The sequence below is a fragment of the Falco rusticolus genome, chromosome 14 (assembly GCF_015220075.1).
Source record: "Falco rusticolus isolate bFalRus1 chromosome 14, bFalRus1.pri, whole genome shotgun sequence".
Lineage (NCBI taxonomy): Eukaryota > Metazoa > Chordata > Aves > Falconiformes > Falconidae > Falco > Falco rusticolus.
In genome coordinates this window covers 15,405,344-15,416,107 of record NC_051200.1, presented here as the reverse complement: position 1 = coordinate 15,416,107, position 10,764 = coordinate 15,405,344, and the positions used below count along the sequence as shown (strand labels likewise).

At 42.5% G+C, this 10,764-nt stretch overlaps 1 long non-coding RNA gene across 1 annotated transcript; it reads right to left on the bottom strand.

The window, feature by feature from the left end:
• Positions 1 to 680: 680 nt before the first annotated feature.
• Positions 681 to 10,753, bottom strand: LOC119157404. Its single transcript, XR_005107526.1, has 2 exons — positions 10,577 to 10,753; positions 681 to 3,531 (listed from the first exon to the last, which is right to left on the bottom strand). It is a non-coding gene; the product is annotated as an uncharacterized LOC119157404 (long non-coding RNA).
• Positions 10,754 to 10,764: the final 11 nt, after the last annotated feature.

The following is a 10,764-nucleotide window of genomic DNA, read 5'->3' as shown; positions in this document are numbered from 1 at the left end:
CTTTTTCAAAGCCTTTCTTGAAACACTACAGAGAGCTGCCTGTGTGCAAACATTATACTCAGCTGCTCCTTTTCCCAGTAGATAGGCAAAAGAGTGCTATCTAATTTCATAGGCCTGGTCTACACTATGCCTTCTGTCTCAAAATGGAGCGTTTCCCCTAATATTATTAAAATAAAGCAAACCTATCTACAAAATGGGACTTTTTGCGGACAATGAACTTCAGGGGTTTGCTAACTGTTCTTTCCTACTGAGGTTTATTTTCTCATCATAGCCTAATCATTAGTTTTACAGAGGTACAGAATACACACAGCTCAGCAAGGCAGCTGGCAGTGGCCACATCCTGCCTCCTGCCAAAATCCACTTATGAGGATCTAAACAAGCTTGGTAAAAATCCTCATTTTGTGATTGCTCTCCAACCAAGAAAGCAGCCAGGAATGATTCTGTCACCACCAGGTCTTCCCACACACCCTGCTTTCATCTTAATTTTTATTCATAGGATCATGCACGTTTCCTATGACATGGGCTGGAAGTTGCTTCTGTTGCATTTCCAAAAGGCACTGGAGGATTTCAGCATCAGTCACTGTCTCACACAGGACATAAAACAAATTTTAACAGACGATAGTGGAAAAAATCCTGAACCAAGACCTAGCACAACAAATATACAGAGAAACTCAGTCCTCCCTCTGAAAACACTGTTGTTTATTGCTGCCAAGGTCAATGAAAACTATACGCAATCTGCTTTAGCAAACCCATCAGATTTACATATACCGATAGTCTGCATTGTTAGTTCTGAAGATATTTGATAAACAGTTAAAATTGGAAGTAGGCAGGCCTCAAAAACAGCAGCTGAACAAAAACTCAGTGGGCTTGAACAGCATCGAGGCCAACCTGCTGTTTCAACAACACATTCCCTTTCCTTTTCAGTCTTGGGAGGGAGAAACATGTCAATTTTCAGAGAAATCAGTGAAGAAAATACCAATTTCTGGCCTCAAAGGCCAGGGACTATTTGTTACTCCCTTAAGGGGACCCAAACTTTATCCAGTGGCTTAAGCCATCCCAGATGTCCACCCCAAAATCCTGCAGAGCAAGGAAAGAAGGTCCAGTTAAACCCAACTACTGCCAGACTAAAAACAGCTCTCCAGATGAGCCCAGATCTGGTTTAGCATCATAACAAAGTCAAACACTTCTACCTAACCATAGTTACAGGCTTGTCATGCAGTTCTAGTACTAATTAAATTATTAGTTTGTGTGAAAGTCAGGCCTTTTGTATCTCAGCAAAATTTAAAGTGGAGCATAAACAACCAGCAAGACTGAAAAACTGTGACACTTCCCTATTACTTGTGTACTTGCCAATATTTTGGTTTAGTGACAAATATTAATCCCAACTGTTAATAGTCCTCTAAACTAACTTACATCCAACATGCCTCACATGGAGTGTTTTATTCTCATTCACTGAGGGAGAAATCAAAGTCCAATCAGTAGGAGCCAAAAGCACTTCTGTCACTGAAAATCACCTTGACTGCTGTGTACCTCCTTTTCTTCACCAGTAGACATAATTTTGACTATTAGTTACAAGTTTGAGGGGTTTTGGAAAAATTTTACACTTCCTGCCTTTTTAATTTAAATTAGGTGACATTTGCAGTCTGGTCTTCAGCAACTTACACAGGGCAATTCAGGGAATATAAGGCAGAAATGAGAGCAGGACCTCTGTTTCCTTCCCTACAGCTGTGAGCTTTGACCACTTTTCAGTGCTGCCTCCCTTACTGAAATAGTAAAGTAAAAATGCAGGCAGTTCCAGTTTTCAGATTATATGATCCCAGCCTTCCTCTTTTGTTGTTGCTCATTCATCCTTTTTATGTAACTGTTGCCTTAGCTGTGAAAACCGTAAAGGTCAACTTGACACTAAACCGTATCCCTGGGAAGAGTTATCAAAGTTGTGGACAAAACATAAAAGGCTGCCACCTATTTTCTTGATTTTGGGGAGAAAGCATGTTGGTAACTTGTTCTGAACACAACTGTTCCAGAGAACTGCACTCTAAGTACTTCTGCAATGGAATTTACTCCCTAAGATTCTGTGTGCAATGGGGGGAAGCAGTAAATAAATGGCACAGTCTTGCTGATGACTGTATATAGGGCAGAAGTAAGATCAGATAGCAGATCTGTTGTTTTCAATGAAATCAGTGGTTCAGATTTTTATCTCACATTGCTATAATTTCAGTGGTATTAGTTTATTGACTTTTATGCTAATATAATCCACAGTATCCCAAATGTACACTGTTTCTCTTAGTCACAAATTTCTTGTGAGTGTAATAAGACTCCGGTGAATTTATCAGTATTACTACAAAAAGTACAAAGAAACTAACAATAAGAATACACCAAGTGCAGTATCTATGTTGTCTACACCGAACTGTGCTGTTAGCATTGTACTGGGGAAAGGAGCAACCCAAAGGCTGCAATAGGCCAGAAGTTTTACGAGGATCCGTGCTTCACGTACGCTGGAAACACCTTTCCCATCAAAATCCCACTTTTACTATAATTAAATGCTTCAAGCAATCAGTAATTTTGTCAAAATTTCATTTTAAGGGGAAAGGAAAAATTCTGAGAGCATCTGGTGTCTTGTTTCAATGTCTTCCCTTCAAAATAATTTTACTCTGTCATGTAGCATGGTGCCTATAAATACGGTGTATACCATACTCTAGTGCAATATATTCTAAATTAAAACAGACATTTCAATTTATCCATCATGCCTTTATTTTCTGAATGCTGCAATTTTACCCTAAATAACAAATTAAACTTCACAAAACCAGTGAAAAAGATCTTTCCTTCCAGCATTCATCATGGACTTTCCTGGTTTTTTCCATTCCTCTCTGGAGCAAGGTGGGTGCAGTCCTGCAAGGAGAACATGGCAGGAAGGCTGCTTTGGGGGCTCACTATCCATGAAGAGATTTGCAGCTCAGGCTCACGTCACCTCGCTCTCCCCACGCTCGCTCCCGAGCTGGCGCGCTGGTGTCTTGCTGGGCTGCGCTCATCGGGCAGAGCTGAGGAGGAGGTGAAAAGCAGCATGTGGAAATGCAGTGGGAAGCCGAAGCAGGCCGTGCCGATTGCAGCGGGAGAGCTTGCGACGGCCGCAGCATTGCGATGGCACAGCGGGCAGTTCCCACAGCAACCCGCTGCTCCCTGGCTCCTCTGCACAGGCAGCGCTGAGCTGGCAGAGCCTTGCTCTGAGCATGTCAGACAGTTTTGAAAGAAAGGTTACAAACTTCAAACAGACAGAGATTATGCTCCAGCAGGGCTGTAGCTAGGTATAATTCAGCGAACCTCTGCCACCCCCCACAAAAGACCCACCACTGCTGAGCTGAGCCATCCCGTCGGCTGCACTCAGGCTGCGTAGGCACTGCAGGTCTGCCACTGAACCCCAGGTTACACAGCATTCTCCTGCCAGTCCCAGAGGACGTGTGGGAGCTATCCTTGTCCCCTCTGACATTTTCCTGAGTTTCAAAAGGGTGGTTCATCTGATAGTTGGTCATCACACTGAAAAAAAGGAAATTAATTTTAAATAAATTTCGTAATGTTTGCATTTCAGAATAAATGTAAATTTGCACCAGAACAAAAAGCAATGTGGAATAAGGCTTTCAAATGTGTTGGTACAAGCTTGCACATGAGGCAGTCACAGATGATTGATATGATGACTGATACTATAATTTAGCTTTTTATGCAGTTTAAATGAGCATTCAATTCTGTACCCTTTAATCACAAAGTGGCATTTCATCTCATGAGTAGCCAGCTGTAGTTCGATAAAAGAAAGGCTACCCAACAGGAACAGGCAAAGTAGGCTGAGGCCTCAAAAAAACCCCAGATCAAAAACGTTATTTGAAAAATGAAATATTAATATGGGCAAGGCTTCCAACTAAATGTTTCCTTTGGTATTTGCTCAAGTGAATGTTATACCTCTAGTGGCAGTAGAAGTGAATTACTTAGCATAATGGCTATGGAAAATTCAGACTACAGTTAAATAGTTTCTACATCTTGGATATAGGTATGTACATACAAAAATGTATGTCATTTTTGAAAAATGAAATCTTAAATCCCCATGTTGGTAATTCACCTTCTCAGAGCCTGAAAGTCGAGCAAGAGACATAAGCAGGCCTTTCCAAGTTAAATACTGTAATTTGTCCAAATAAAATGACAGAATGCAGGCTCACACCCAGTATTCGGATGCGGCCATGGCTTCTGCTGAAGTTACCAGATATGTCCATTACCTCAAAGGAAAGTTTGTTATAAAAATGCTAATGCACAACTCGTCCCTGCAGGCACAGGGGAAGGCAAACTGCATGCTACAGCTGCAGAGGAGACACACTGCTCTGGAGAGGGAGGCACATGGCAAGACTGGTTTAGGCTGCGACAGTTGCGGAGTCTGTCTGTGGACAAGTATCTCCTCCCAAATCCAGCTGTGTTGACAGCAGAGTCCTCCCCCAGTGTGCCCAGAGGCTGCTGAGCATTGCCCTGCAATAGGTTACCGCCCCTCTGATCTGGATTTACTTGTTTGAACACTCCCTAACCTATTTCATTGAAAATCAGCTGGGCCAGCAAACTCTTATTACTTAAAATGTTAGGCCAGGGTTGCAGACACGTTTTCTTCCCTGCAAAGCAAGCTCCAGCTATTTCTATTCCCCCGATCTTTAGCTACACTTCGGCTCTGCACCCCCCACCCCATTGGTCTATGCACTATTTTATCTATTTTTATAAACCAAATTTGTTGGGGTTTGGGTTTTTTTAAGTTGGATTCCCCCATGCGTCTGATTCACTTAACTAAATGTTATGGTCTGTGCCAACCAACAACAGAGGAGATGGCATGGGGCTGGAAAAAATGGCCAGGAGGTCCCTATATCACATTTGTCTTCAGGATAGAGGTCTGCAGGAATCCATGGTCTGATACTTCCTAATCCCCCTCTGAATTTGGCTTTTGGTAAACTACATGACTCGAGACATTTTACAGTCGTCTCATCAACGATCTCAATCTCTTGTTAATGTCATACTCTCCAGATCCACCAGACTCAGTAGGATCTCTACAATCAAAGTTGTTTTTTTTTTTTTAGTCTGGGCCTTCATTTAAGTAATTCGGGATGTGGCTGTTGCCAAGTTGTACCGTCCCATACACAGTTCAGAATATGCCCAAGGCATGTTGCTTCTAATGCCTTGAGTCAAAGGTCACATAATACCAGATGGAGAAATAAACTCTAACCTCTAATTTGAGTGTGTGCAATTCAAGCGCAAGTAGGATCTGTGCTGACAGTGTCCTCTTCAAGTCAGTGCACGTATATTATCTGCACTGTAAACTTCTCAGTCGTTGGTGGCAGCAAAGCCCAAATCCAGACGTTTTTTGAATTTCCAGGTCACAGATCAACTCCAGCGTGCTCACCTCCCAGATCTCTATTCTGCAGTGTGTCTGCAACATACCAAAGGCTGCACGAACTAAGCATGAGACCATCTGCTTAGCAGCAACAACAGCTTCTTGGTTTTGACTCCCAGCCTTTTTAAATCCCTTGTCTTTGTCCTGCTGACCATTATAAGGAACGAGTTCAGCAGGAAGGACAAGTGGTTTCCAGAGTAATTCCCAGAAGAACTCCATGAGGGAGCCTGGAGCACGCCTTGGTGCCATGCTCAAGAAACAGAGCGTGCAATGTGGAGGGCCCTTCAGAGAGGGCCAGGATCAGAAAGAGAAGGACAAATGGTGCTTGTGGTCAGCTTTTAAAGACAAATCTAAATATCAGGGCAGGTATTTGCTAACACGATAGCAAAGCCATCAGTGAGGCTGCCCTGCCTCCCTCTGTACAGCTGCACAAAGACTTAATACATTGCACACGTAGAATGCTTGAGCAGCAGAGGTGCAAAATGGATTGTATTAAGTGAAGCTTTTAATAAGATTTTGATAACAGTGATTTTTATGTTAATCTCTAAAGAATTTGCTTTTGTAACATTTAACTGATAAGCATATAATCTAGTTTTAATTTAATCTCTGCAGGTGTTTCCCAATAGTAAATGTTAAAATTTTATTGCTTCCTTAGGCAGTAATAATAGGGAAAAATCTGTAAGGTTCCTAGCGTCCATTTGTATGCAGATAGCATCATATTTTATAATGGCTGTAAATCTGACAGGATAGCCTCTTACTTTTGAGATGACATTATAAATACGTGTCAACACTGAAGTAAACATTCAGAAGGAAAATGAAATAGAGATGTTATTAGAGGTCTAATGAAACAACCATAACTGCTTATTTATAAGAGATGTATATGCACATCCTTGAAAGAAGTAGAGCCCATGCTGGGTTTGCAGGTTTCCGATGAGCAGGACAATGGAGATTCTCAGCAGGGTCCTACAGACGATGCAGAAATAGATCCTACACTTCATAAAGACGATGACTGTCGATAAAACTCTAAATGTTTGCTCCCTCTGAGGTTTCTAAATGATTATAAATACCATGGTATGTCTAAGACTCAATTATGGCTTCTTTCATACAGCTTCACAGAGCAAAGCATAGGTCAGGAACTCCCACACGAAGAACCATGCGACACCCAGTACAAGGAACTGAACGCTGATACCTGTCTGAAGTATAAAGCATACTTTGGGCAAAATTCACTCAGCACAAGGCCCGAGAGGGACTTGAATGATCACTTAGATCTTACATCGGCCTTATTCTCAAGAATGAGCATGCATGAAACCTGCCCTTGTTTTACATTCAGTGTTTTAAAGACAGCTACAATTTAGGCTGTATTTTCGCCAAATCATTTTATCTGTTCTGCAGCAAATATGTCACTCTGGCATGCTGTGCTCACCGTGTCCATAGGTACATCTCAGGGACCCATCAGCACGGGCAGAGAGATAAGCTAAAGGACTTCTAAGGTGGAACTGGCTTGCCTCCAGCCATTGTGGAACATGGGCAGAGAGAGCTTTGAGCTGTCTTTACTCTCCTGTATAGGCATGCCCTGAAAGGGATTACACTTTAACAGAGGTCTAGGTATTTCCTCAACAGTGCTTAGATATGTGGCTCCCAAGGTCCACATTATTAGTCATAAAAACAAAGTCTAACCTCTGACACAAAAAACTGCATGCTAGTACATTTAAGTCCCTAGTGACACAAAATGGGAATACAGCATGCTGCCATTTGCAGGGGGGGAGGAATCTGAAAAGCTGCCATATAAGCAAGCAAAAAAAACCCCAACCAAACCTTACCGGTGAATTAAAGTTACTAGAACAGCTTGGACTATTTAGGCTGGGCAATTCTTGCTTCTGTTACAAGTCAGAATATGTATGCTGCTTTAAGGTGGCAGTTTGAAAGCAGTATTTTGTTTCTTTTGATAGTCTCTTAAAGTGAAAAAAAGATCTTTTATTATGAGGGTTTTATAAATAGGTATTAATTAGAAAGAAAACTCAGTTTTCTACAGAAAGACAAGACAAAAACAACACAACACGGGCGTGAATAGAAATGCAGATACCTCACTTCATTTCCTGAGTTACTTCAAAGTCAAAGAGGATCTGCCATGTTGTGCCATGGAGAAGGCAACCGTCAAGAAAAACAAAATATCCTAATAAGAGTATTGCCTATTAAGGATTAAATGCATTAAGAGCTATAGGTTAGATTCAGATATATAAAATGTTTAGGTCTCTCCTGTCTGCACACTAGTTCTTTTCCTGTCAGAGTTTGTAAAAATACAATTTATTTTGTGTATAAAGAATCTGAGGATTCTTTAAAGGAGGCCCCCTCATAAAGTGTTTGCAGTCAGCCTCTCCAGCTGCACAACTATCACACATGTGCCAATGTTACAGGCACACTGGGCTAGTGGTGACCACAGAACCCAAGTGCTGTACCCTCTGTACCTAAACACTACACAATCTCCTTAAGCCATGGCAGACAAAGTGGAACTTTTTGCTAATCAGGTGTGAAAATTACAGGAATCAGGCATAATGCTGTGTTTCTCACAACTTAAGAAAGTCTCCTCCATGATAAATGAGTTGAGAATCTCCCATATGAAGTATTTAAACAGATGGATAATCACCACAGCAACCAAAACCGACATAGTCATTCAGGAGCATTCTGTATCTACAGACTCCAGTCTCACGTTTCATGCTGCAAGGAGGCAGTATTTGATGTAACCGAAGACTAACCAATGCTTTTACGTAGCTTGCAGTGGTTTCTAAGGTAGGTAAAAAAGCAGAGGACCAAACATTAGCTACAGGAACAGAACTTTTTTACACCTCAGGTCCTACTTAAAGTGACCTCACAAACTTGTCGCAGATTCTCTACTGCATCGTCTATTTCTACTCCTTAGCATCTGTATTTCAGATTTCTTCATCCACATTTTCTCCTCCCGTCTTTTCTCTGCTCTAACAGCATCGTAACAAGGACTGCAACCTCAATCTGCCTCTGATCCTAGAAATCATTAATTATTTGGGCGAAATAAAGTAGCCCAACCAGGAGAAAGCAAAAGAAACAATAACCTAATGATAAAGGAGAAAACTTCCCACAGATCTGAGATACTACTAGTTACTGCCACCCATGGCAGTAGTCTCCATCTCCCACGTTGCAGATGAGCAGTCTACCCACAGTACACGGCATATGGACACACTCATACACATCCTCTCAACGATTTTTTTCATCCACCTAAAGCACCGAGCCTTGCTGGCATGGCAGTGAGAAGGGCAGTAGGTCTGTGCCAGGCCAGGCTTTGGGCATGCCCCAAAACCAAAAATCTCGGCACCAGTGAGTTTATCAAGCAGCTCTGTAATATTTTCACATACGTCAGTGCTGGTTAAATAGTGATGGCATATATGTAACTTTAGTAGTGTCTGGGATGGGGCATAAATCTCTCTCAAGGGCACATTATTGCACAATTGTCAGTGATGTGGGGTTTGTGCTCTCTGAAGCATCAGGCACTAGCAACAAGAACAGAAGAACACTGACTCCTACTTGTATGCACACAAACTTTAATTGGAGTTAACACAGGGCTTTTAAAATAACAAAATAACCTAAAACCAAGCTTCAGCAATAGGTAAGAGGAGACTGGCATGATTTCTGATTTTCAACAGGTGGCCAGTGGATGCAAACATTATTAAATGTGTGATAGATAAACCAAAGTTGAATCCTGGTAAATTTATAAAGGGAGACCTAAAACTTGTTTTCAGAGATTCTGAACTTTCTTTGTAAATGAGCTGGGTGAATTGGAAACCATCAGCTTAGCTAATTAACGTGCTTCTAAGTCTAGCCATTTTAAATTATGTTTTTTCTAATTTGATCATTCTGTTTATACAAATTTGAGTATCTCTGAAGCATGTTTATGTCTGCTGCTTCTCCCGAGACAGGTTTGCAAAATCAGCAACACCCTGCATTTGATTAATACTCAGTAAAAACAATAATCTTCTGAATGTATCCTGAAGGCTGATGTCTGATAAGTCTGTTTAAAACCAAGAATTCCAGTTTATTTATAAACATGTTAAACCCCATAAGCTGATTGACACTTGTCAAGAAACAAAATATTTTGCCAGTTTTCACTGCATGCATCTGCAGAAATTCTGACAAGATTGTTATTTCTATATATAACAATTTAACTGTAATATTATGTGATTTGTGGCTGTAAGACTGAAACTTAATAAACTATTAGCAACTACTAGATCTGCAGAAGTTTTTTTTCCTGATCTACTATCAGGAAAAAGGTGAGCACTAACACATCTTGGCTAAAGTGCAAAATGGATATTTTTTTTATTATTTAACATCTTACATTATTTTAAACAGACAAAATACATTACTTCCTGTCCTGGATTGTTTCATTATTTGTTTCACGATGTTATTGTGAAATACTAATGGCTGTTGTGTTTATTTCACCACTGAAGTGTGTTCATTTCACTGGTGGGTAAAGCCTGGTAAAGGGTCAAAGATTTTGCAATCCTGCTGACTGGATGGCTTAATATAAACCTTAATTATTCACCCAACATACAACAAAAGTATTTTGCTGCATTAATAATCGGAAAGTTGCAGATGATCTTAGGTGACCATTACGCTGCTGCGTGTTTTTTAGATTATACAGGGCTTAAAAGCCCAAGCGAGGAAAAAACCCAGCTCAAGGTGACAGGGGATATGCATAAAATGGGCTGAAGCCCAGTTTAACAAAAACACACCAGTAAGAAGACTACAGAAGAAAGGTAACAGAAAGAGGAACAGTTTAGAGACAACATGCCCCATTTAAGCTGTTCTGCTGTACGATCAGAGCATCACAAACACACGTCCCCCTTGTTTTATCCTGCGCTGAGGCTGACCCCCGCCGGGGGACGGGCAAGGGGCCGGGGAGCCCGCAGGCCAGGACCCACGGCAGCCCCACGGCCAGCGAGAGCGAAGAGCGGCCGGGAACCCTGAGGGAAGGGGCCAGCCCTCAGAAACCACTGGATGAGGGAAATTATTCCTAAAAGACACCGTCCCGCGCGACAGGCGCGCCGGGCCGGTTGCAGACCCCCCCACTTCCCGCCGCGGGGCCTCCCCTCGCTCTGCGGCCGGGGCAGCGCAGCGCAGCCCAGCCCGGCTGCTCACCCCTTCCCCGCGGCGCCGGGGCTCCCCGGAACGGCGGCGTGGCACGGCCCCAGACCGTGCTACCGGTTGGGGATGGAAGCAGCCGAGAAACGAGGCCCCGCCGCCAAGGGCAGCACCAGGCCCTGAGCGCCGCCCGCCCAGGCTGGCATGGCGGCGGCAGGGAGGGGGCAGTGACGGTGGCGGGCGAG